The 25,529-nt window shown below is 45.0% G+C and overlaps 1 protein-coding gene across 1 annotated transcript in view; it reads right to left on the reverse strand.

Moving 5' to 3' along the window:
- Positions 1-16,795, reverse strand: part of LOC122099561 (solute carrier family 23 member 1-like) — a 30,859-nt gene extending 14,064 nt beyond the window's left edge. The window contains exons 1-2 of the mRNA XM_042670125.1: positions 16,658-16,795; positions 12,373-12,530 (exon numbers count right to left, since the gene is read on the reverse strand). The gene's annotated coding sequence lies outside the window, so the exon portion shown is untranslated. The remainder of the gene's footprint in view (positions 1-12,372; positions 12,531-16,657) is intronic.
- Between the last annotated feature and the right edge of the window lie 8,734 nt (positions 16,796-25,529).

Below are 25,529 nucleotides of genomic sequence, written 5' to 3' on the forward strand. Positions count from 1 at the left end.
ATACTTCCCTTTGTCCCAGATACACTGGCAATACACTGAGGCACAGCACAGCCCCCCCCTGCTATCCCTGGACCGTCCGGTTGCTTTTCCAATCTGCTCCTTCCCCCATCCCCACCATATCTCACTGACACAAAGCTCCTGCAACCAGCCCAGGGGCAGACCAAGCCTTCAGATGGACTAGAATCTAAATGTCATTTTCCATGATCAGCCTCACCACTCCCCAGGGAAAACACAGCATGGTCTCCCTGACTAACCCTTTCTCCCTTGACCTTCACCAACCCTGTTCTATGTGTGAATTGATAGTAGAGAGAGCATAATTTTCCTTCACAATGGCTTGCATGGTCTCCAAAGAGGGCTTAAGTGTCGGTGGCTGCCATCTTAGAAATGCATCTAAAACATCTGAAAGACTTGTGTCGTGTGTGTGTGTGTGTGTGTGTGTGTGTGTGTGTGTTGGTTTGTATTTGTATTTGTTTTGTTTTGGTGGAGGGATTCGCTGCTGGCAAAGGCACTGGAAGGGGTAGGGAGAGGGGAGGGAGGCACATGCTAGGTGAAATTAACGTCTAACTTTATTTAGCATTTTAAAGCTACTCCGGGCTTTGCTATCTATCACTGGATCTAAAAGGCTTCGGGCTGGAGAGGGTAGTACCACTTTCTCAGCATGAGGAAACACTGTGGAAGCACCCCTGAGATTCACCAGAGGGGCGGAGTCCTGACCACCAAGTCAGGGTCCACAAGCAACAGGTGCTTGTGATAAGAACTGATAGCAGGATTTACAGTAAGAACACACTGCTCAAAAATTTCATGTTAATAATTACATGGGGTCTCTCTGTCTCTCTGTTTCTCTGTCTGTCTGATTGCCTCTCTCTCTCCCTCCCCCCCCCCCCCGTCTCATCCTCCCTCCCTCCTTTGGCCCATAAATTGGAACCATCTAACCAGGAAGGACTGAACGCTGCACTTTGACTCTTCTCCCCAACCTCACTCACACTCCTTTGCAAGAGAGGACTGACCAAGAGCCGCAAGGAGTCCCTCGCTCCCTGTCTGGCACATCCCCAGCCTGAGGTCCTGGACACGCAGCCTTGCATACCTAGGCATGGCGGATAAGCAAAGGCAGGTGAATCCCTGCCTGGGCAAGCACAAAGCAACTCTCTAATGAAGAAGGACGAGGTACAAAACCCTAGCTAAGTTTCACTGTATTTGATGTCGGTATAATTTGTGGAGGGGACGGGGAAAAAACAAATCGTTTAACTATGGATACAGGTGGACCCATTGCAACAATAAGATGTACAAGTTGTTATGTTGAAAAACGAATTTCACAGCTTTGGCGTGGGGGGAGGGGAAGGAGATGGGAAGGGGAAACAAAGGAGGAGGCAACAATGCTTGATAAGAAATGTATTCATTACCTTGCCCATGTAATTGTAACCCCTCTTTCACAATAAAAAACCCCACAACTCTAGCTAAGTGCTATGGAAGGAAGTTACATGGTGCTTCATAAGCAGGTAGCAGAGAAGGTGGCTCAGGTTTCTGGTGACAAGGAAAAAAGGGAAGGGATGTCAAAGGGACTATGACCAACTTTGCTCACCATGCTCCATCACACTCAGTGATCTCAGCAGCTCTGCACTCAGTGGCTCTGCCCTTCTCCCATCCTCTACCTCTAGCTGGTTCGCTACCATTTTCCAAGTGCTGTGGCCAAGCATAGACCACTGAATCTCCATCTGTTATCAAACAAAGTATTGTTACACTTACTATACTAAAATAATTTATTACATCTGAGTTTCCTCTTTCTTGCTCTCCTCCTCCTCCTCCTCCTCCTCCTCCTCCTCCTCCTCCTCCTTCTTCTTCTCTTCCCCTCCTTAGGGTCTTATGATGTATCCTCTAACTTTACAATCCTGTGCCTCAACCTCTCAGGCACTTGGGTTATAGTTGTGAACCACAACACCAGCATGAGATTCTCATCTCTTTGAGGGCAACAATCTCAAATGAATTCCAAGGCCCCTCAGAGCAGGCAAGCAGGAGACATAGGGGTAAAACCTAGTAAGGTTTTACCTGATTTCAGGCTACAGCCCATAGTGCTACAGCATTGAAGTTGGAAGTTATATCCATAGACAAAGACCCCCAGCAGGCTTAGGGACCCAACTGAGGCTGAGGGACCCCCCCTAGCCTGTAGCAATCTTTCCTCTTAGAAAACAGATCCTTTAGTTGATCCTAGAATGTGCATACCACCTCCACTTTTGAAGAAAGACATCGGAACTGCTGACTTTTAGTATCATACTCCCAAGTGTTTGTGTCTCTCCAACATTCATACGCTAAAGCCCTAGCCTAATCTGGAGGTAGCTGGAGGTAAAGCCTTGGGAGATATTTAGCTTTAATAGAGTCAGAACCCTCCCCCTCCCCAATGATAGGCTTCACATCCTTGGGAAGAGAAGAAGTAAAATGAGCAATCTCTCCAGTATGAGAGTTCACAGCAAAAAGACGGGCCAGCTGCTGGCCAGAAGAGGCCCCTCATGTGCACCCTTCATGGTGCACACCCTGCCTTCAGAACCATGGGGGGTGGGGGGAAGCATTTCTGATGTTTGAGACACCTAGTTTCCGTATTTAATTATGGTCATCTGAGAAGGTCATGACACTTAGTAAGCAAGTTCAGTACCACACAGGTGACTCACTTTATCTCTTTATGCTTAAGTCTCCTCTTATGTACAATAAGACTAAAAATCATGCCTGCTTCGAGTGGTATCATGATAATTATCTGTTTGACAAACTATACAATGGGTTACAGAATGCTTACTATCTATTAGTCTCACACTGGAAGGAGGGGTGGTTAAGTTCCTAGGCTGTGCCCAGAGACAGATAGACAGAGACAGAGTTGGGGGGGGTGGGGGGAGAAGAAGGCTGGGCTCCAGTGTTCAGACAGGAGTCTCACCTCACCTACGATGAATCACACAGTCAACCTAAGGTTTTCCGCTTTGCCACAGTGTCAACCACAGCATTCTTTGTTTTTCTCCATACCAGAGGGATGAAGTATGAGGAAATCAAGTGCAAATAACCCCCATGGGTCTGAAGCGAAACAAGGAAATGCCTGTAGCCTGCCCTGGTTGTATCTGCATCTCTCAGAGAGGTCAGCAAGTCCTGACGGGAAAGAGGAAAGATCTGAGGGGAAGAAGGAGAAGAGGGGCTGCATGGTAATTTGGAGCATAATTAAACTTGTCAGCTATGACTCATCCAGATTTCATTAAAGCACCCATGGAACAGATTGTAAATCAAAAATCAAAGTTCAGGGGCAATCACATCATTGATAAAGATGATTGAGGAAGAAAATCCTGACTACCTGGCTCCATGCTTTGCCCTCCACCGCAGAACCTACCACGCTCTTTGATTGTCTATCTTTAGTCCATGAGACACTGCCACGATAAAGAGACATCATCACTTTAAATCTTTCCCTTTCCCTCCTCCCTTGTCTCTCTTGAGTCCCTGACATTAAAATGCATAAGAATCATCTTCAGAGCCTGTTAAAATTTCCAGAACGCCGCCGCCAAGGGGTTAGTGAGATTGGAAAGTGCAGGAAGGTATGCTTTTAACAAGCTCCTCAGATACTGCTGATGCGGATAATCCAGAGTCCACTCCAGTTTTTTTGTTTCCTTTAGTTTTGTTTTCAGAGATGGCATCCTTCACTGCAGAGAATTCCAGAACACTGTGTCTTAGTCACCTAATAAGAGATGCAATGTGTAGAGAGGGTAAGAGTTTTGGAAGATGCCTATTATGGAGGCGTAGGGTCTTGTGCACAAATGCACTGTCCAAAGAATAACTTCAAACTCAATAACTCTCTAGTATAGACGGAAAAACTGAACATTCAGAACAGGGGTTCAACCAGCTTCCAGCCTGGCAGTTGAAGAAAAGCTACATATCTTACACTGAGCTAGGTAGGGGCTGTGTCTAAAACCCAGAAGGAAAGTTTACATGGGAAGAAAAGTGGATGTCAGCACCCAGGTGTCCACATGGTAAAGGAGATACTAAACACCACACAATATGGATCGCCCAAGTTAAACAAAGGCTAGGCAGAAAATCCAGCATGAGTTGGGCCTTTACAAAAATCTCACATGAAATGTTTCTTTTCTCTGAAGACTTAGAGGAAGAATATTCCATAAGAAGTGAAAGCCTTTGCAGATGCTAAAAATATAAAAGAGAGTATGTTTTTCACAGAATTCTAATGGAAGACAAATGATGACTTGAATAAATGAGAGATACATCATGTTCCTTGAAAGAAAAAAGTCAATATTATAAGGATGCCAATCATCCCAAATTAATCTGTAAATGAATCCAATTGCTGTCAAAATCCCAACGAGATACATCATTCCATAGGAATATAAATTAGTGCAGCCACTGTGGAAATCAGTATGGAGGGTCTTCAGAAAACTAAAAATGGAAACGCTGTGTGATCCAGCTATGCCATCCTTGGGTATAAATTCAAAAGAGCTAAAGTCAGCACACAACAGAAATGCCTGCACACCAATGTTTATCTCAATACTACTCACAACGAACAAGCTTTAGAGTCAGCTGAGAGCCCCTAACTGGATAAATGGATAAAGAAAATGTAACACACACACACACACACACACACACACACACACGAGTGAAGTATCATTTGGCCATAAAGAGGAATGAAATGATGCCATTTTGCAAGAAAAGATGAAACTAGAGAGCATCCTATTAAGTAAAATAAGCTCAACTCAGACAAACAACATGCTTCTTCTTGTATGCAGAATTCAGATTAAAAGGCAAAAGGCATGAAAAGTAGAAAAGGGAGCCTGGGGGTACCCCTATCTTCCTCTACTCTCCTGGGGATTGGCAATGCATGGGGAGTTTTGGTTCTCTCTTCCTCTCTGCCTGTCCCTTTTGTTGGCATGGGTTTCCATGCTGGAAGGAACAGCCTTTAGCATTGATAGCCAGCAACAGTCATAAAGCAGAGCCTCAGAAGCTGTCTTGGGCTTTCCCAAGGTACTCACTAGCAGTTCCTGGACTTAGGCCCCAGGCCCAGGTTCACAGAACACAGCTCACAAAGTATCTGCTCCTTATCTAAAAAGCCTTGTAACTAGTTGTCCACCTCCACTCCCTTTGGTTTTATGTATTCTAGAGCATGTGCTTTGGAGGAAAGTAAATGGCAAATAGAAACATGAATGGTGAATTTGAATCACCATAATTCTACAACTGAGAAATAACTATTAACCTTTGTTTCAGTTTCTTTAAAAATCAATAACTGCATATGCCTATTGGCCCGGAGATCATTCACTCATATATCATGGAAACCACCCACAAAGCACCTTCAAAGTTTCTTCTAAGGTTTCCTCTATTCTTAAATAGATAACTATTGACACCTCTCCTCGTGGATTATACTGAGTTTTACAACAGTAGTGAAAAAACTTGAAACCACTTAATTATCCTTTTAACAGGAAATGATTAAGTAAATGAGAATATATTCTGTGGAGTATTAAGTGATCAGCTTCCAAAAGGTTCTATGTAGGAATGTGCTTATTGAAATGGAAATTCATTGAGAATATATTGTGTAGGTAAATGGGGGGTTGTTTTAGCAGTTAAAATTAAGTATAAATATATGTATATATATATATATATATATATACATATGTATATGTATACATATATGTATATGTGCTGTGCATGGAAGATCATTCCTAAAATCCCAGCTTCTTGGGATGGGAGGAAGAAATAGGAGGATCTGGTTTTGTAGTCAGCTCAGGCAAAATATATGAGACCCTATCTGGAAAATAACCAAAGCAAGAAGGGCTAGGGGCATGTCTCATGTGTGCAAGGCCCTGAATTCAAACTCTAATACTGCCAAAAGAATTTTTCTTTTCAGTCATGGGGCTTGAACTTGGGGTCTGGGTGCTGCCCCTGAGCTCTTTTGCTCAAGGCTAGCATTCAACCACTTGAACCACAGAGCCACTTCCAGTTTTCCAATTGTTAATTGGAGATAAGAGTCTCATGGACTTTCCTGCCCAGGCTGGCTTCAAATTTGTATCAGCCTCCTGAGTAGCTAGGATTACAGGCATGAGCCACTAGCACCCAGCCAAAAGAAAATTTATTTTTAATGAGAGGAAAGCAGGTATCTGGTGATTCACGCCTGTAATGCTAGCCACTTAGGAGGCTAGGATCTGAAGACTATGGTTTGAAGCCAGCCTGGGCAGGAAAATCCATGGGACTCTTGTCTCCAATTAGCCAGCAAAAAGTTGGAAGTAGAGATATGACTCAAGTGGTAGAGTGCCAGTCTTGAGCAAAACAAGCCAAATTAGAGTGTAAGACCCTGATCTCTCCCCATCCCCCCCCTCTCTCACACACACACACACAAAGAGGAGGGCACAAAATTGTATATGTAGTGCTAGCCTCTTATTTTGATGTGAAAAACAAGCATCTGCATCAGGTGCTTCATCTAATTTAATTTACATTATGTAATTAATTGTCAAAGCTTTGGTAGAAACCAAACAGGTTCTCTTTGCAGAAACACGAGGTTCCCAGTGGAAAGGAAGTGGCGTGTTGACACCGTGTTGAGGACAAGGACCATTATATCTCCACCAGGGAGGGTCACATGCTATGCATACTCAGAAGCCTGGAGGAGATGACTGTCCCTTTGGGGGTGTTTGTTTGGGAGTCTAGAAATGAAGTCACCATTTGGGGACGGATGAATCTGGAGTGCGTAAATGGCTGCAATCCAACTCTGTCTGCTTCACCTACTTGATGCTCGCTTCTTGGAATCAATCCAGTGAGTAGGAAAGAATGACATCCCAAGGATTTTCTTCCCTACATCCCAGACCACCTGTGACCATCGAAACACCTCAGATAGGAGCTCTTTTGTTTTTTCTTTGTCGTGCCCTTCCTATCCCACTGATTCTTCCTCTTATTTAAACCTAAAGCAAACCGAAATGCATTCCATTCCTGTACTCGCCGTGGGCCTTGGCCACACAATAAGCCTCCTTTCTCTGCCCAGTTACTTATCTCTTCATTTGGCATCTTGGGGAGAGCAGCCAGACCTGACGTGGGAGATGCAGTTTGAGCCTGGGGCCCCCGAATCTCCTGTAACACCCTAACTACTGACTAGTTTGTGCCTGTCAAAGAACACATCAAAAACAAGGCCTACTCCAGTTGCAGTGTTGTAAGATAGATGTATAAGGAGATAGGGAAATGACAATGAATTAATACTAATTTGAACATTAAAATTCAGCCACTAGGAGCTGAAAGTAAATTTGGAAACAAAACAGCTACCAGAAAAAGCAGCAAGCTCCCCTTCACCTCTTCCCTTCCTACCAGGATAGTCAGCCATAGAGGGTCGTTCTATCAGCTCCCACCTTTGCCTTTGCGATGGTATACAGCTGCCGTCTTTTCACAAAGGGCTACAGAAACAGAGTTGGAAGGCTCGTCTGACAGAAGTCTCAACAGTGAACGACGGAATCTGTGTCTTAGGTAGGCCTAGGTTGCATCTCCAAATTTTAGAATATGTCACCCAGAACCATCAGCTAAAGAACAGGGATTGCTATTACTTATATCACACACTCTAATTCAGACTTTTGAATATTATCTAATTCAAAAATCCTTCCCCTTCCCCCTCCCCCCCCCCCCCCCATGGTTCTGGGGCTTGAACTCAGGGCCTGGGCGCTGTCCTTGAGCTTCTGTGTGCTCAAGGCTAGAGTTCTACCACTTGAGCCACAGTGCCACTTCTGGCCTTTTCTAGTTTATTGGAGATAAGAGTCTCACCAACCTCAAGCCTCAGATCTCAGCCTCCTGAGTAGCTAGGATTTCAGGTGTGAGCCACTGGCGCCATACTAAAAATCCTTCATCTTAAAGACCTGAAAACTGAGACTTAGCAAAAGAAGTAACTTGCTCAAATTCCCATGACACAGAGCTAGGACTAGGGTTTGAGCCTCCACGTTTGCAAGCTTGAAATTTATTCATAATTAAAATGAATAACATCTTGGAACAGAACCAGGAAGTAAAGGCTACCAAAAAAAATCAATGAAAACAGCAAACATTCCTTCATTACCCTCTCTGTAGTTTTTTAGATGTTAAGTAAATTACAATCTTCTTGAACCAGTAGGGAAATACTGAATAAAAAAGCATGTCTGGCAAAAGGTTGCCCTAAACGTTCTCTTTTCTACATATTTTGAGTAATAATAAGACCCATAGTTTGAAAATAGACTGACCCTAACCCCATTGTCTTCATGTGTGGAAACGTAGCAAGATGATGAGGAGTTGTTAGTACATACCCATGTCAAGAACCGCCATTTTGAGCCTCTCAAGCTCCTACCCAACCCATGCTTATTAGGAGGCCCTCCTCTTTCTCTTCTCTCTTTGTCTCTACTTTATCTTATTTTGCCAAAGAAATCCTCACTAAGCTTCAAACTTAATTAATTGATTAATTAATTAATACCATCTTAAGCTCAGGGACTGGAATTTCCCATCCACCAGGACTTGGTGTTTGTAACTCTCCTGGGTAATTAGTTAAGGGATTTCCAAGCTTTTCTATGCCTTAATTCCAGGACCAAAAATCCTAGAGGGAGGCAGGGGTTGGGAGTTGAAGGGAATCTGAGAGACAGACCACAATGAACTTTGAGACCTTTGGTGGACGACTTGGAAGAAATGTTGGCTCAGAGAGACAGTCACAGAAAAAGGAAGAAGGAGAAGAGAAATAACCTGCCAAAGATTTAGGCAACATGATTCCTCTCCTATGGAGAGAAAGAATTTAGGATTGCTGTGTCTACTGAAAATGACTTACAAAGAGAACCTTTGGGAAGTAGTTTTGATTGGAAAGCATGAAAGGTCAGAATAATGATGAGCATTCTCCACTGAGGCTGCCAGCATTCTGTTTGCCCTGCAAACAACTGGCCAGTCTCCAATCTATGTTTGATTCTGGTAATTATGATGAATTAAGCATGAATTTATCCTGCCAAGTCATATTCCCCTCTCCCCCCCCCTCTTCCTCCCTCCTTCCATGTCTGCCTGCTTGTCTGTCTGTCTGTCTGTCTGTCTGTCTGTCTCTCTCTCTCTCTCTCTCTCTCTCTCACATGATCCTCCTGCTTCAGCCTCCCAAGTCATCTTTACACTAAGCTCCAAGTCATTTTCTTTCAAGACAACTCAGATAGACATATATTGTAAGGAAAAGGGTTTTCCATTTTACCTTCGCAACCCTAGGACCAACTCCAAGCCTAGAACATATTAGGTCAAAGCAAATTTAACAGTGACGGGTCCCCACCTGCATGGCTTTTTCTAATGTACAAGAAAGGGAACCCTTGAGATGTATGTGTTCACTAGCCCTATGGGTTTCTAAAATTTGTAAAAGCAAAAGTTTTAGCCACCATTTACCATGAGTTCTGTTTTTCTATTTCCTATCTCTAAATCTTCACAGCAGATGAAATTAGAAAGACCATGAGAGCTTCTAGGATTTGGCTAAGAGGAAGTTGAGCCAAAATAAGTTTTGTTTGAAGCATCGGGATATATTTATGTGACCTGAGATCTTAGGCTATCTGTGCATAGTTGATTTATCCCTATCTATCTAGATATAATTGTGGCTCCTAGAAGTCCTTCTACCATGACTATGCCAACTCATTCAAGATCATAACCTTGAGATTCGGTACCAGAGGTAGGATTGTGAAGCCAATATGTCTTCCAGCCTAGTTGCTGAAGAAACAAGATTTGAAATGTATGGAGCTATCCTGGGAAGATTTGGTAATCATCAGATATGCAAAATTGCCAAACAAGATTTGATGGATGCCCTGGCAAAATGAAGGATATTTTCCCCCTATGAATGTAATTAATAATGAAGCACAATTACAAATGTACCACATTTTTGTGTGTGTTTGCCAGTAACCAAGATTGAAGTCACTCTTGCTTGGCTTTTTTGCTCAAGGTTGATGCTCCACCAACTGATCCACAGCTCCATTTCTGCTTTTCTTTTTTTTTTCTTTTTTCTTTTTTTTTAGGGGGTCCGGTCGTGGGCCTGAACTCTGGGCCTGGGCACTGTCCCTCTGCTCTTCAGCTCAAGGCTAGTACTCTACCACTGGAGCCACAGCGCCATTTCCGGCTTTTCTCTTTTTGCTTATGTGGTGCTGAGGAATCGAACCCAGGGCCTCAGGCATGCAAGGCAAGCACTCTACTATTGAGCCACCTTCCTAGCCCCATTTCTGCTTTTCTTGTGGTTAATTGGAGGTAAGAGTCTCTTGGACTTTTCTGCCAGGGCTGGCTTTGAATCTCAGTCCCAAATCTCAGCCTCCTGAGTAACTAGACTTACAGGCATGAGTCACTAGCATTTTCAAAGTTTTGTAGTGATTATGATTGGTAGAATTGATCAGAACTCCTCTGTCTGCAGAATGTAGGTCTCTAGCAGTATGACAGGCTTGTGTGAAGTATAGTGCATTCCAGCTAGCAGTAACAACCAACAAACTTGGGGTAATTCAAACCGGAGTGATGGTTAAATTATCTTTTCTCCTCTCTACAAAACAAGCAACTAAAGAATATGAAGTCATAAAATACAGGAAGGAGGGGAGAAGTATGGGTGACTGTCAGAAATAAGTAATATTGTCTTGCCAGCTTTTAGAATTTATGGTATTTGTGGTCTTTATCTGCCTTTTGAAACTGATTCTGGCTTTTTTGTTAGTTAGTTTGTTTTTTGGCTTGTCCTGGCTTGAACTCTGGGCTTAGGTGCTGTCCCTGAGCTTCTTTTTGCTCAAAGCTAACACTCTACCACTTGAGCCACAGCTCCACTTCCAGCTTATTCTTGTTCTTTCAGCTTATTACTTGGAGATAACAGTCTCATGGACTTTCTTGCCCAGCTGGCTTTGAACCATGATCCTCAGATCTGAGCCATGAGCCACCAGCCACTGGCTTCTGACTATTTTTTTTATTAAAACAAACATTTTTGTATATGATTTTATATTTGTAAATTTCTTTTTATCTCTGTGCTAGTGCTGGGGTTTGAAGTCAGATCCCTTAGCTTCTGCACTCCAGGCTAGCACTCTGCCTCTCGAACCACAGCTCTATTTCTGGCTTTTTGGTGGTTAATTGGAGAGTTTCCTTCCTAGGATGGCTTCAAACCACAATCCTCAAATCTCAGCCTCATGAGTAGCCAGAAGTACAAGCGTGAGCCATCAGTGCCTGGCTATTCATAATTTCCTGTTCTCTTCCTTAAAGAGGAAGTCAAAAACTATTGTAAGCTTCAAGCTACACAAAACTTAGACCTGACCTTGGATTAGGTGCTAAGTAAATACTAGAGGCAGCAGGCACTAGACAAGCAGGTTTGGTATAAGGGAGGTCAATAGGAAAGTTTAAGAGAACCAGTAGAGAGGAATTTCCTGAGAATGTGGTAATTATTTTGCCTATTGTTGAGTGAGGTGCTAGAGATTGAAGTGAGTCAGAGAATGGTGATCAGGACAGGGAAGAGGGAAGTCATGGGGATGAGATGGAGAGATACTGGTACCAGGCTTCACAATTCTCCCCAGGCCATCCCCAGAGTCAAAAGACTTCATTCATTCCAGGTTGATTTTTAGCTGTCCACCAATGCATATGCAGGCCTTGATGCATTGAAAGAATAAATGGCATCCCACTGACAGCAAGTGATCATCTCAATGACAGTGGAATGAAGGTGGGGGGGGGCAGGGCACATGTGTGCACACAGGTCCCAAATCACTGTATCTGGATCTGTGCGTGTCTGTTGTTGGGTTTTCCCAGAGCAGATTTCTTTTTCCCCACTTTATCCTTGCCCTGGGCATTTATTTGGCTTAAGTAGAGTTAATCAGAGCTCTCCCCTGGAACTTTAAAATGTGAGACTGACTACCCAAAGAAGTACTAAGTGCTTAGACATCCAGCAACCCTGACTGTGGTCATGTTGTAAATAAGGTTGCTTTTTAATTTTGTATCAGTTTGACTATGTTAAGAGGTTTAATCTTACAAGTTAATAAAGAATACATTTCTCTTGCCAGGCATGGCGGGTCAAACATGTAACCCCCCGCTATTTGGAAGTTGGAGATCAGGAGAGAGGATACTCTCAATCAGTAAACTAGGTGTGGTGGCAGCACATGAATGTGATCTCGGCAATTTAAGAAGCCATAGGTAGGAAGATCAAAATCCATGGCTGGCCCTGGACAAAAATGTGAGAGAGAGGAACACAGTTTTTTCCAAGCGAATTAGATTTGTGTCACTTTCACACCAGCCCACTCACTAACATAGCTCATGAGTATCTAGCTGAGCTACACCTCGAACCCTGGCCCTGGCTCCTCACCTTGTAACCAGCTTTCCATTTCCCCAGCTGCAGGCCAGCACACCTGTGGATACCCTAACAGGGGAAAAAAATCCAAATCCACACGGAGCAGTTTTACTTACCGAACCCCTAAAAACACTTGCAGGAGAGTGCAGATGCCAGAGACGAAGAAAATGGTGCTGATGAGGTAGCTCTGGGTCAGGGGGTCATGCTGCAGGCACAGGTCCTTGGCCAGAATAAGCGGCACAGCCACGAGGCCTCCCAGGGCCGTGAGGAAGTGCTGTGGGCAGAGAGCGGGAGCCGATGGGCCAGGCTGCACTGACATCCACCCACAGCCAGAGCCCTACAGCTGACCCCAGGGTCTCAGCCAGGGGCGACAGGCAAAGATCCAGGCAGGTAGTGAACACTAGGAGTTCCTGGAAGCAGGAAGCTGGGATCCAGCCAGAGGGCAGGCTCTGGGTCCTGAGAGCAGACATGCTGGGAGAGGAACCAACACAAGGACTCAAGCACAGAAGGGCGTAACAGGACCTAGATGGGGATGCAAGGCCAATAAGCTATTTATTAAATGAAGCACACAGAGAAAGCAGCCATTGGCAAAGAAGGTCTGGGCATGAGTTGGAGTTGCTGGCCAAACAAAGGCTAGTTGAGCTCTGCACTGACAAGTTAGGGAATTCAGAACAGCTACAAAGGGGATAAATTAGATATAGGTAATAGTTAAGGGACAGGAGAGGGAGAGAGAGAGAGAGAGAGAGAGAGAGAGAGAGAGAGAGAGAGAGGATACTATCACACTCTGACTCCAGAGCAAGAAGCAATGACTGACTAAGTCTTGGAAATGTTCATGCACTATGGCCAATTCTGTTCTGGACCGCTCACACTATCCAGTATGCGGCCCAGTCAAATCTGGCAACTGAGCCACAAGTTCTGAGAACAAAGATGGGAGCAGCTGAGCCAAATGGTCTCCACCCTCCCCCTGGGGAAGTGGTTCATGACCTGAGCATCTTTAGACCTTGTCCAGAGCTTGTTAAAGCCCTGTTACAGATACGCTTTTGTTGTAAGCAACTTTTCAAAGCTTACTTTTCCTTTCAATGTGCTTAGATGTTGGGGACTTTAACCTTCCCTCTTTAACTGACAGCTGGTAGACTCTTCCCCGAAACCCTCCAACCCTGGGGCCTTAAGCAAAGGACAGCCAGCCCCAGCTGCTCTGAACACAAAGCATGACTCCAGCCAGCTCCTGAAGGCACTGTCCAGCAAGCAACTTGCCCCAGACTTTCACCATTATTCAGCCACTTCCACTTCCAGACCAGAGGGGGCGCACTTCCTTTCCCTGGGGACCAAGCAGAAAACCCATGACTGATGTAAATGCCATCCTTCAATTGCATGGCAGGGCTTCCCTGATGGGTACAGACACCTCCTTGTCACTGGCCCTTCTGGCTATACCAGCAGCCTGCTCAGGTCACTTTGTGAGCAACAAGGAGTAGGCCTCTTGTGCTGATGCAGCAAGTCCAATAGAAACTTCTCGAATAGTCTGCCTACTTTGGATTCTCATCAGTCAAGGGGCAGTTGAGCTGATAACATGAAGAAGAGAAGAGGTGATGGGAGGAGGAGGAGGGATGGTAGGAGCCTCTCGCTGGCAGCACTGGCTGGCAACCGGTTCTTGATGTGGCAGTAGCATCTGGCCCATAGCAGTGGAACTGACAAGACCCCTTTCCTGCTGTGGCCTGAGACACAGAAGAGCTGTAACACCTCAGACCTGTGGCTTAATCCCCCAGGACCCATAACCCCACGCCTCTGACCAGCTGTCAAAGGTCTCAGCCAGGTGCCCCATGCCACGGAAAGGGCGAGCTGTCCAAGGCCCAGGTTGACTGCCACTGCCTGCTACTTGCGAACACCTGCCAAGGGCTGGAAAGGAGCCTCTCCTCGCCTACCCCCTCACTTCTATCTGGGCGCAGCAGAAAGGCCCCAGATGGCTGGCATCCCATGGTGACAGAGCCACTGCCCCCCTCCTTTGTTCTATTACAGCCCGTTCTCTGGTAACTTAGGTCGTGTCTGTCTGGAACTACACACAGCTTCCTGTTTCTAGTGCTGATAGCATTCCTGATACTCAGACATCCAGAGTGGCGAATGCTACGCAGGCAAGTTTACATGGCTGGGGAGGCTTTTCCATCTTACCCTATAAGAACATAGTGAAAATCGAGCCAGGGTAGGCAGGTGTGGTTTGCCTTGGTTAACTAACTGCTGGATCTGTGAACACTACACAATGGGAAGGAGGGAAGAAGAAAGGGAGAGTGGGGAGGAGGAAGGAGAGAAAGAAGAAAGAGAGGGAGGAGGGTGAAGCAGGGAAGGGGCACAGGAATGAAGGAAGAGTAAGAAATGCAGTCATTACATTCAGAATAAAAACAATGAACTGTGTAACTTAAGGGTAAGGACAGGAGGTGGAAGATGGGGAGAACAAATGAAGGAGTAACACTGACCCAGAGCATTGTACTCATAGCCTGACCTGTGAACTTTTAACTCCTTTGCGCAACTATTTATGTTGAACAGTATTTCTTTGTAAATGAAGGTCATAGGAATGGGGACTTTGGTTGATCCAACACTGACTTTCAAAAAAACAAAACAAAAAAAAATGAGTAGTTGCTTCGGGGCTGGGAAGCTGGCTCAGTGGTAGAGCGCTTGCTTTGCACTCATGAGGCCCTGGATTCAATTCCTCAGCACCACATAAGCAAAAAGAAAAAAGCCAGAAGTGGCGCTGTGGTTCAAGTGGTAGAGCACTAGCCTTGAGCTGAAGAGCTGAGGGACAGCGCCCAGGCCCAGAGTTCAGGCCCCATGACCGGACCCAAAAAACAAAACAAAACAAAAACATTGACTTTCTTCATTACTGCAGCATTTATCTGACTATGTGACTGGGTAACAAAGGAGATTTTTCTCATTTAATACTAAAAATTATATGATGTTTTGCAAAAAAAACTACTTATAATAACAATAAAATGTTTTTAAGAGGGGTGGGCGGCCTGGGAAGGTAGTTCAGTGGTAGAGTGCTTGCCTAGCATGCATGAAGCCCTGAGTTTGATTCCTCAGGACCACATAAACAGAAAAGGCCAGAAGTGGTGTTGTGGCTCAAGTGGTACAGTGCTAGCCTTGAGCAAAAGAAGCTCAGGCTCAGTGCCCAAGCCCTTAGTTCAAGCCCCAGGACTGACAAAAAAAAAAAAAAATGCCAGGTACTGGTGGCTCATGCCTGTAATCCTACCTACTCAGGAGGCTGGAAGAAAGAAAGTTAGGATTGAAATAAATGGTGAAGAAAGAAATAGAAGTGAAATTAACAGCTGGTCTTTTATTATGGGGTAATTCCAGCTCCTATCACCACATTACCGCACATTTCAAAGGCACCATCAAACAACAGATATTTACTGATGTTAATCCCTTGAGAGAATGTTCTGGAAAAATCTGACCAGTAAGGCCAGCCCTGATCTTTGATAAGCAAGGAGTAGAGGGCATGAGATATGTGTTGGAGCCAGGGGAGACTTTGAATTTCCTCTAAAAGATAGTCACTTTTTGTCCTTTGATGGCTCCGAGAAACAAACCTTTCAGAGAAAAAGGGCCTATGTATTTGTGACCCTCTGACAATGTTTCCATTGCCTCTGTATCTCCTTGTGGCAAATAACATGAATTCAGTTCTTTATAGTCTCTCCTAAATGCTTCTTTGAACCTGCTGCAGGTTGATTCAGGACACAATATTCCCAAGGCCAAGAATCTACCAATGTTTTATTTCCTATCTCATACTCTGCCCAGAAACATTGCTAATTAGACTTAATGAAGGCTCACACCCTCCTGTTAACAAATGAATCTCTTGATCTTAAAGAACAGGACACATTTGGAGGCATTTGAAAGAGAAGCTGCCAAGGACGGGGCCTGCTCCCAGGAATGTACTTGGCCTACTATCTTGGGTTTCCCAAGTGCACTTAACAAAGCCAGTGATCACACTCAAGAGAACAGTGGAGCAAGATCTGGGGGTGCACACCTGTAATTCCAACTACCAGAAGTGGAGGCAGAAGGATCTTCAGTTTGAGGCCAGTCCAGACAAAACCAGTGAGACCCTATCTCAAACACAGTAATTGTTAGCAAGTATGAGAACCTAGGTTCAGTCCCCAATGTGAGAGCTAGGAAGGGAGGGAGGGAAGGAAGGAGAGTGAGCCAATCACTGTCTTTGATGTGACAGGTCAACTCAGCACAAGGGGGAATTCTTTTCTGATCATTAATGCAAATGCTTAAAGAGAAAGAGACCGAAAGGCTTGGTTCCTTTGGAGCGCAACATGAAGATACAGTAGCAACCGATGGTGTTGGCGTTGACTAATTTGATCTGCGGTTTTTGAGGCAGAGCCTCTTTGACCCAGTGCTTGATGGTATAATTACCTGGATCCCCAGTAAGATGCAGAGGTACCACGGTGGGATGTCCAAGACGTGGTAGGCCAGATGGCTACTGCTGGGATTGCCAGGCTGGCCATCCCCCTCCCTGACTTGGCCTTCTTGGTGGGAGCCCAGCGTGCTGTTGTTGTCATCTCCCTGCTGGGGACAAGAATGAACACATCTAGGCACTTCCAGAAGGATCAAGTCTCCTTCCTGATTTCAGCTGGAGAAGGACCTGAGGCTATGGGAAGAGAGGACTGTGATCAAGCTACGGAGTGAAGATCCACTCTCCGAAGACCAGTGATTTCCTGTGCTACGCATCTGCCTCTGAGCTTCCTTTGTTTAGCATCTGGAGCCATGAAAGAGGAGAGGGTGCCTTCTGCAAAGCCATGGCAGAGAGGTGGCTTTGTGGGGGAGGAGATGGAGGTCAGCCGCAGGGTCATAAGATGGTAGGCAGGGTTTCCTCTCAGTTCTTCCTATGTGCTCCAGGACAGACAGGCTGTATTTATACCTGCTAACATCCTCTTCCCACTCAGCGTGTGTTCACCAGCAGATAGTTTCCTGCTCTGTCTCTCTTCCCAGCATGCACTGATTGTGCCTTACTTTGCCTGGTAGTTCCGGTTCTGGTGTGGGCCTGAGCTCTATGTAGACTGAACGAATGAATGTCGTATATTAACGTAAATGAGCATCACATATACAGGATGATCTAGAGTCCATTGCCAACTTGCACTCCTCATAGGTTAACCACAATTCCCTTGGAATTATAGACTTCCCCTCCGACTTTTGAGCTGAGTAATCTTGGGCAAATTCAAATCATTAGTATTTCTGCCTCGATGTTCAATGCCTTAATTAAAGAAATGACACCGCTCTCAAAGACAGTGGAGAAAAATTCATTTGCAGCATGAAGGACATAGTCTAGGACTTGGCACAGTCTAATTGCCTAATAAATATTAATGATCATGATTACTGTGACTTTCATTAAAGGCCACTAGCATGAAGATCAGGTCATTCTAGGAGGTGTCTCATGGAGGGTGGGGTGGGATCCTGGGCATGGCCAGATCATGGAGGGCAGGTTCCATACAATGGTACAACCAGGACAGCCCAGAAAGCAGTATACAAGCAGGGAGAGAGTTCTAGCAAGGATGTTTGGTCATCCACTCCAACACCCACCTCCATGCTGAAGTATTGAACATCAGCCCAGCCTCATGGATCAGCTTCAGGACCACAGCTGCATTACAGCACAGCAGGTACTAAGTGCTTTGTGGGTAATTTATGGACTCTTTCCACTACGGAAAAAAAATACATCTAAGATTAGATTTCAGTAGAGTGCATGAATACAAAGATGAGTATAAGAACATTAAAACATTTTCTGTGCCCTTCAAACACTTCTTTTTTTTAAAAAAAATCTGGTTTTATGTATTTACTTTGCAATCCTGGGCATCACACCTAGAGTTTGCACCTACGGGACCCGGGACACACGCTGTACTACGGTGCCACACTGCCGTTCACTACCCGTGCTTTGTTGTTGTTGTGAGGTTTTTGTTTTGTTTTGTTTTGTTGCCAGTGTTAGGACTTGAACTCAGAGCCTGGGCTCTGTCCCTAAGCCTTTCTGTGCTCAAGGCTAGTGCTGTACCACTTGAGCTACAGTACCACTTCTAGCTTTTTATGAGAGGTTTATTTGGAGATAAGAGTCCGTGAGACTCTTATCTGCCTAGGCTGGCTTTGAACCACCATTCTCGGATCTCAACCTCCAGAGTAGCTAAGATGACAGGCGTGAGCCACAAGCCGCCAGCTTCCCCATCTTTTCTATTCAAAGAAGTGGAAACATCTGCATGGGCCTTGAACAGTGCTCTGGGCCGGGCACTGGGCCTGCTGTACCTAATGGATCCCTGGTGCTGCTCTGGAGGAGTGGGGAATGGAGCGAGGGCCACCAGTGGCTTAGATGTAGAAAGAGGCAAGAAAGTCACCAGATGAAAAACTGTGTGGTTGTCCCTGCCACTACTAGGACAGTGTGGTCCCCAGGGAATGCTACATAGTAGTCATCTTCCCCTCTCCCAAAAATCTCTAAGGTTTCAGTTACTGAAATCAACCCTAGCCTCAACATAGTAAATGGAAAAATCTCAGAAATAAACAATCTTCCTAAGTTTTAAGTTGTGAACTATTCCAAGGAGTGTGATGAAATCTTTGTCTGGAAGAGAATTCTGCCTTTGTTCAACATATGTAAGCTGTATATGCTGCCCTCTTGTTAGTCAGTAGCCACCTCAGTTACCAGCCCCACCATGTTGGATTTATAGGACTTATAGTTAAGTAACTATGTATTTATACTTATATATGTATCTATATGTACACATATATTTCAGTAATGTCTGAAGTTTCGGGCATCCACTTGCTGTCTTACAAAAAAGTTCCACAGATAAAGGAGAACTACTATTAGATTCTAAATCATGGTTTCTCAGCCTTTGGTGCTACTAATATGTTGAATAAATAATTCTTGCCAGGGACCAGTGGCTCATGCCTGTAATCCTAGCTACTCAGGAGGCTGAGATCTGAGTACTGTGGTTCAAAGCCAGCCTGGGCAAGAAAGGTTTGTGAGACTTTTGTCTCTAATTAACCACCTGAAAACCGGATATGGCTCTGCGGCTCAAGTGGTAGAGCACTCACCTTGAGTTCAAGCCCCATGACTGACAAATAAATAAATCAATCTTTTTCTGTGTTCTGTATGTGTAGCAGGGCCAGCCAGTGGCAGTCCCATGTACTATACTATGAAGAACATTAATGGTCTTTATTCACAGAATACCAGTAGTATATCTACTTCCTTCTTCTTAGTTATGACAAGCTATATTCTCCAGACACTGCCAAGTGACCCGTGCAGGAGGGGGAGGGGGTGTCAAATCACCTCCAATTAGGAGTCACTGTTGTTCCTCAACAAAGCCCTAATTCAGGGACAGTACTGGCTGGAGAAGATGAGGCTGTGATAGGGTGGGGTGGGCCTCACCCAGTAAGCCCACCGTAAACCATCCCCATTCCTACCTCCACCAGCCTGTGAGTCCACCTCCACTGACTATGGAGAAAGCCCAGCACGGCCCACTGAGGAGCGTCCTGGGCCGGTGCTAAGTCTTGCTAGTGCAGGGCTATTGCAGGGCTACTGATCTGACCCAGTGCAGCACTTACTCATTCATCTTCTGACATTAGGGCCTAAATCACAGTGTTAAGTTTGCTCTTGGAAGCCTTCCCTGAACTCACTCCACCCCAGCCTCACACCCCATGAGGCTTGCCCTCCTCAGGATCTCCTAAAACTCATGAGCAGGCTGACCACAGCATGAGACACTCAAACTCACCCACCATTCCTCTTCACTAGGACCCTGAACTCCCAGCCCGTCAGCTCTGTCCCTAGTATACAGTTGGCATTTCTTGAGGAAGTGAATCCATCAATGAGTGACTCCGGAGATGCTTTCTAGTTGTTCTTTTCCCAAATGAATCCCTATCTTTTACTGGTTGAACTGCTTTGGAACAACATGTCTGTCTTATTTAGACTTCATTTGGTACCCAGATTGCACACAAAAGGAGCCTGTTGGTCCTAAGAGGGTCAAAGCTGTATCTCAGACAGATTGGAAGCTACTGGTGGGTGGGTGTGCTATTGTGTGTGGGCTCTTCTAGTGAGGTTTTAGTGGTGTATGGAAAAATCTATGAGGGACGCCAGATGGAAGGCAAAGAGTAACACACAGAAAAGAGGAGCAGGGGGAGGGGGGGCGGGGTATGTGTGAGAGACAGGTTGAGTGATTGAAATTGGGAAGGCAACTTAGAAAATCCCATGTACAGAAGAGAAGTTGGGAAGCAGAGCTTCTCAGATGAGAGAGACCCCACTACAGTCATGCCAGTACCTCAGAGCATTTCAGCAAACCCTCTTCCTGGGAGTACCTGTCCATCAGACTCCTAGAGCAGCAGCAGAAGCTCATAAGCCCTTCCTAGAAGAAGAAAAAGAAATTCTTGCTAGGTGCCAGTGGCTCAAACCTGTAACTCTAGCTACTCAGGAAGCTGAGATCTGAGGATCCTACTTCAAAGCCAGCCAAGGGCAGAAAAGTCCATGAGACTCTTATCTCCAATTAGTTAATAAAAAACAAAAACAAAAAAAAACCCTGGAAGTGGAAGTATGGCTGAAGTCGTAGAGCACCAGCCTTGAGCAAAAGAAAAAAAGAGGCTAAGCAAAATCATAAGACCCCCAAGTTCAAGCCCCAATACTGGACCTCAATTAATTGATAAATTAATATAATAAATAACACCTGACAGTTTGCAAAGAATCGTCATTTCAGCATATCCTCTGGTTTGGGGCTCACCACCATCTTTGTCCATTGACAGAGGAGGAGACAGATGCTCAGCTAGTTAACAGGGTCTCTAGGGGGCAGTTGCGTGCCACTGTGGCCCTGGGTGTACAGGGCCAAGTCTCCAGCTCCTTGGAACAGACTAGCAAAGCAGGAGGGTCTTACACAGCAAGGGCACCTGCGATTAAAGGCTGGTGGGTGCCTTGCCCCTCTGTCACCATCTGAACCCCCATAGCACCATCTGGCCTAGGTAATTTCCTAACTTGCCCGTTTGCCAGGTTCTCCACGGGTAGCCTCAGTCATCTCCTCAGCTCGCGTGCTTGCCTTCTGCCCCTTCCCATTCAATCCCTACTAAAAAGGCAAGCACCTAGGTCCCCACATTCCCACCCCCTTCCATTTTGCCTCATGGTAGCCCCTGGGGAACACCATGGCCTTCCAGAAATGGAGTCTTCAACTTGATTCCCCGGATTTTTCCCTGCAGAAAGAATCTCAAGGTATGAAGATGTGGGCAAGGGGGGGGGGGGGGTTGGGGGGAGGTAAGGAGGGTGTCTTTTCTTCAGGGCCCTCACTTGCTCAGAGGACCGGACCATGCGCTGCACTCTTTGCTGGAAGGCTGAGCACACTGGGCAGAGCCTGGCAGTCCGCTGGCTGCAGAACACAGCGTGCTAGTCTAAGTAGCCCCTGTCTCTAGCCCCCTTGGCTGGCGCCTGGCTAGGGCTGCTGGAGGGAGGCTCTGTGCCCCTGTTGCGAGCAGTGGCAAGAACAGAATCTCGGCTCAGTTTTTTGGGGAGGTCGAAAATAGGTTGGAGAGGGTGATGGGGCCAGGGCTCAGGGAGGACAAGCTGGAGAGGCGTCCCTAGGGGCCACTACAACTTGGCTTCTTTGGGCCTCAGGTTCATCACCTGGGCCACTGCATGGTCAGGAAGAAAATAAAGCACTCATGGAGGCTCAGGGATCCCAGCTGTGGAGCTAAGTTACTTCTTTCTAAAAAAGAAAGCCCAATGCTGGGAAAGCTGGAGAGCAATCATTTAGATGTTTCTCTACCGAAGCCAGTGAGGTAAGTAGAAAGGGAGCAAAGGTGGGTGGCATTGTCAGGAAATCCACCCCACATCTCTTCTCTGTCCATTTGTATCATTCGAGCTGGGGCAGGGGACAGGGGTGAAGGTTCTGTCTGAGGGTGACCCTAGCTTCTAGCCTCGGCCCACCCACCCAAGGGAGCTGAGATTAGAGGTTGAGAGCAGCTGGGAGCGCCAGTCCTATCTGGGAGTCTGAACTTAATGTAAAGGAATGGGGGCAGAGCCCGGACTTCTCCCCAGCTTCTCCCCCTCCTCTCCCCACCCCCCCACCCCCCCCCCCCGGCCCAGCACTCACCAGGCAGCCCGATTGCTCATAACTGGGGTGGGCAGAGCGCTTGACAGTGTGGGGTCTGCTCTTGACAGCGTGGGGTCTGCTTCTGGCTTCCCCTGGGGAAGTAGGACAGAGGACACCAGGAAAGAGATGACAGCTCTAACAGAGGAAGAGAAACTTCTCAATGGCTAACTCCGCACAGAGGGCGGAGCTAGGGAGGTGCCTGCAGGTCCTACCTGGTAGCCTGATCCATGACATGCCCCCTGTAGACAGCCTGCTGGGACGAAGGTGCATTCAGCCATGACAAATGCTTCATGATTTCCAGAGAAGTGAATAATCCCTGAGGCATTAAGGGAGCAAAATTAGGTACAGCCCGCCAAGGGGTGTGTGTGTGTGTGTGTGTGTGTGTGTGTGTGTGTGTGTTTTCAGTTTTCTAAGCTGAAACTAGGTAAAAATACCCCAACCAGCCTGCACCTGAGATGGCTGAATGAAATGATTAATGACGGAATGGGGATTACTCCTTGTTCCAGAAGCTGCCAGCAGCCAGCAACTGTTAAGGTTCATGGATAGAAACAACGGGTTTACCAGGCTCCAACAAGAGCCTGTGAAAACAATGCTTCCAGTCTTTGGAACTTGTCTCCTAGGACTCAGAGAATCACCAATGGCCTGCCCTTTAAAGAGAGAAGTCCAGCAAGGCAGATGTGAGTTTTTATGTGAGTCTATGCAAGGTAATGAAAAGGCCCTTTTTAAAAACCTTCTTCATAAACACTATCCCTGTGAAATCCAAAGCAAGTCATGATGATAGGTGACACTTAGTCCCAAGGTTCAACAAACACATAGAAAAACCCCTAGAAAAGCCAAAGAGAAGTGGTCCAAGAGGAAACCCTCAACACATAACATTGAGATGCTTGAAGAGAGGAGACAAACCTGACTTGGGCTCAGACAGAAAACCAAGGCCAAAAGAAAGACAAAAGCCACTAAGTGGTTGCGCTTCACAGAATACTGAACTACGCACTCTATGCTACATCTTTATATGCTTTATGCATGTGATACCTTATTTAATTTGATGATACACTGAGCATTCAATTCATATTCTTATTTGAGAGATGAAGAAATTCAGGTGTCAATGGGTTAAACTAATTATCCGAGGTTCATGATCAAACTCAGGCAGTCTATGCTACAGTCCAATGGGTCAGAGTTGGTGAAAGGCCAGTTCTAGCCAGCCTGGGATCAGCTATGGGCATGGAGCCTCCTGTAGCCAAGAAGATGCTGGAGTCTTTTGCTGTGACTTTGAGGAGAGAGGCCTTCTCTCCTTTTCACTATACTTGGATCTGGGGAATGGGGCAGGGGTGCTGCTTAGTAGCTGCTGACAGTCTTCTTCCTACCACACAGAACCTGGGCCAACATGGAGAATGGAGTTGAGCTGACCAGAGCTAGGCCAGGATCTGGCCATAGGTAAGCATATATATCAAGTCATATTCAATCATGTCTCCCTGAACAACAAGGCTCTGCTTTGAGTATTAGGGAAAAGCACATTGCTATTTTTGTTATTGTGACAGTATCATAGAATATACTCATACAAACCTAGATGACATTGTCTCTATTGCCTTCTGTATACCAAGGACATATAACCATAGACTATTATTCCTATGCTACAAACCTCCACACCATGTTACTATATTGTACTATATTGTTACTATATTGTAGGTAGCTGCACCACAATCTAAACATGGAAATAGTAGAAAGGTTCCCCTCTCTTACAATCTCATTATTTATGTCCTCTCTGGTTGATTAAAACGTTATGTTTTGTTATTGTTTTATTTGTTATTGTTATCATGTTATGTTATTGTTTATGTTATAACTGTACAACTGCCAGTAATTTTTAACTCACACCCATACAAAGTCTTCTATCATTTTCAGTCAACCATCCAACCAAACATACAAGTAAACAAAACCCAGCAATCCAAAAACTTAAGCTATTGTTTCTAATGCTAGACCAGATTGTTTTCTAGAAGTACTTACACTTGGTAACTTCTCACCTTTGTTAAAAATGATTAATGAATTCCAAAAGCATCAAAACTAACTCAAATAAGGGCTATGGGCATAGCAAAAGTGTTTAGCAAGTGTAAGATCCTGAGTTCAAACCCCAACACAATCAATCAGACAATAACTTAAACATTGCTGACAACTTCAACATATTTTTTCAATAATAGAATTGTCTGAAATGTGACAGTAACAACTCAATTGAATGCTTGGAAAACTACTTAAAGTCTACTTGTCCATAGGTGCTTTACTCAAATGCATATCTAATTTTACATACAGTGAGTGAGAAAGGTGAAGAAATAAAAACCAGTCACCTCACTTGAGCTATGGCTTGTTTTTACCAGGATTAGAGTTGGGAATTCTAGGTTTGGGCTTGCAAAATTATTTACTTTGATTTTAATGCTTGCAGCTTAATAAAGTTGCTTCTAGTGAGTTATAATGCTTGATTTATGAACGCATGGTTTAAATAATTTCCATTCTCATGCTTAATGGAATCTCAGTTTATGCAATAAGCATTGGCACACTTTGACTAATCTTCCAAATGTGGCCCATTGGGGTTTTTTTGTAAATAAAGTTTTATTGGAGCATGGCCATATCCAAGTTTGTTTACACCTTAGCCATGGCTGCCTTTAGGCTACAACAGCAGAGCTGAACAATTATGACAGGCTCACAGAGACCTAAAAATTTACTATATGGACCATATTTATTCACCTTTGTTCTAGAACATTAGTCCAAAAACTCATGTTCATTTTAATAGACTTCTTTTTCTAGAGAAGTTTAGTCTGACAACAAAATACAGTTAATATTAGTTGTGCCAATATTTCCAAAAAGAAAAAAATTCAAATTTAAGCTCAATTTAAAAGCTTTCAGCATATTTTTTCTCTTTACTTATTATTAAATAATATTTAATGAAGGCATGATTTAAATAGGTACAATTAGTATAACCAAGTGAGGAGAATGTGTGTGTGTGTGTGTTGTTTAGTTGTTTTAGGATTTTATTTTGTGTGTCCCTGTACTGGAGCTTGAACTCAGGGCCTCGCTCAAGGCTGGTGCTCTACCACTTGAGCCATACTTCACTCTGGCTTTTTTGCTAGTTAATTGAAGATGAGAATCTCAGACTTTCCTTCCCAAGCTGGCTTTGAATTGCAATCTTCAGATCTCAGCCTCCT

Source organism: Dipodomys spectabilis, unplaced genomic scaffold (genome assembly GCF_019054845.1).
Source record: "Dipodomys spectabilis isolate Male_0828 unplaced genomic scaffold, ASM1905484v1 ptg000519l, whole genome shotgun sequence".
Lineage (NCBI taxonomy): Eukaryota > Metazoa > Chordata > Mammalia > Rodentia > Heteromyidae > Dipodomys > Dipodomys spectabilis.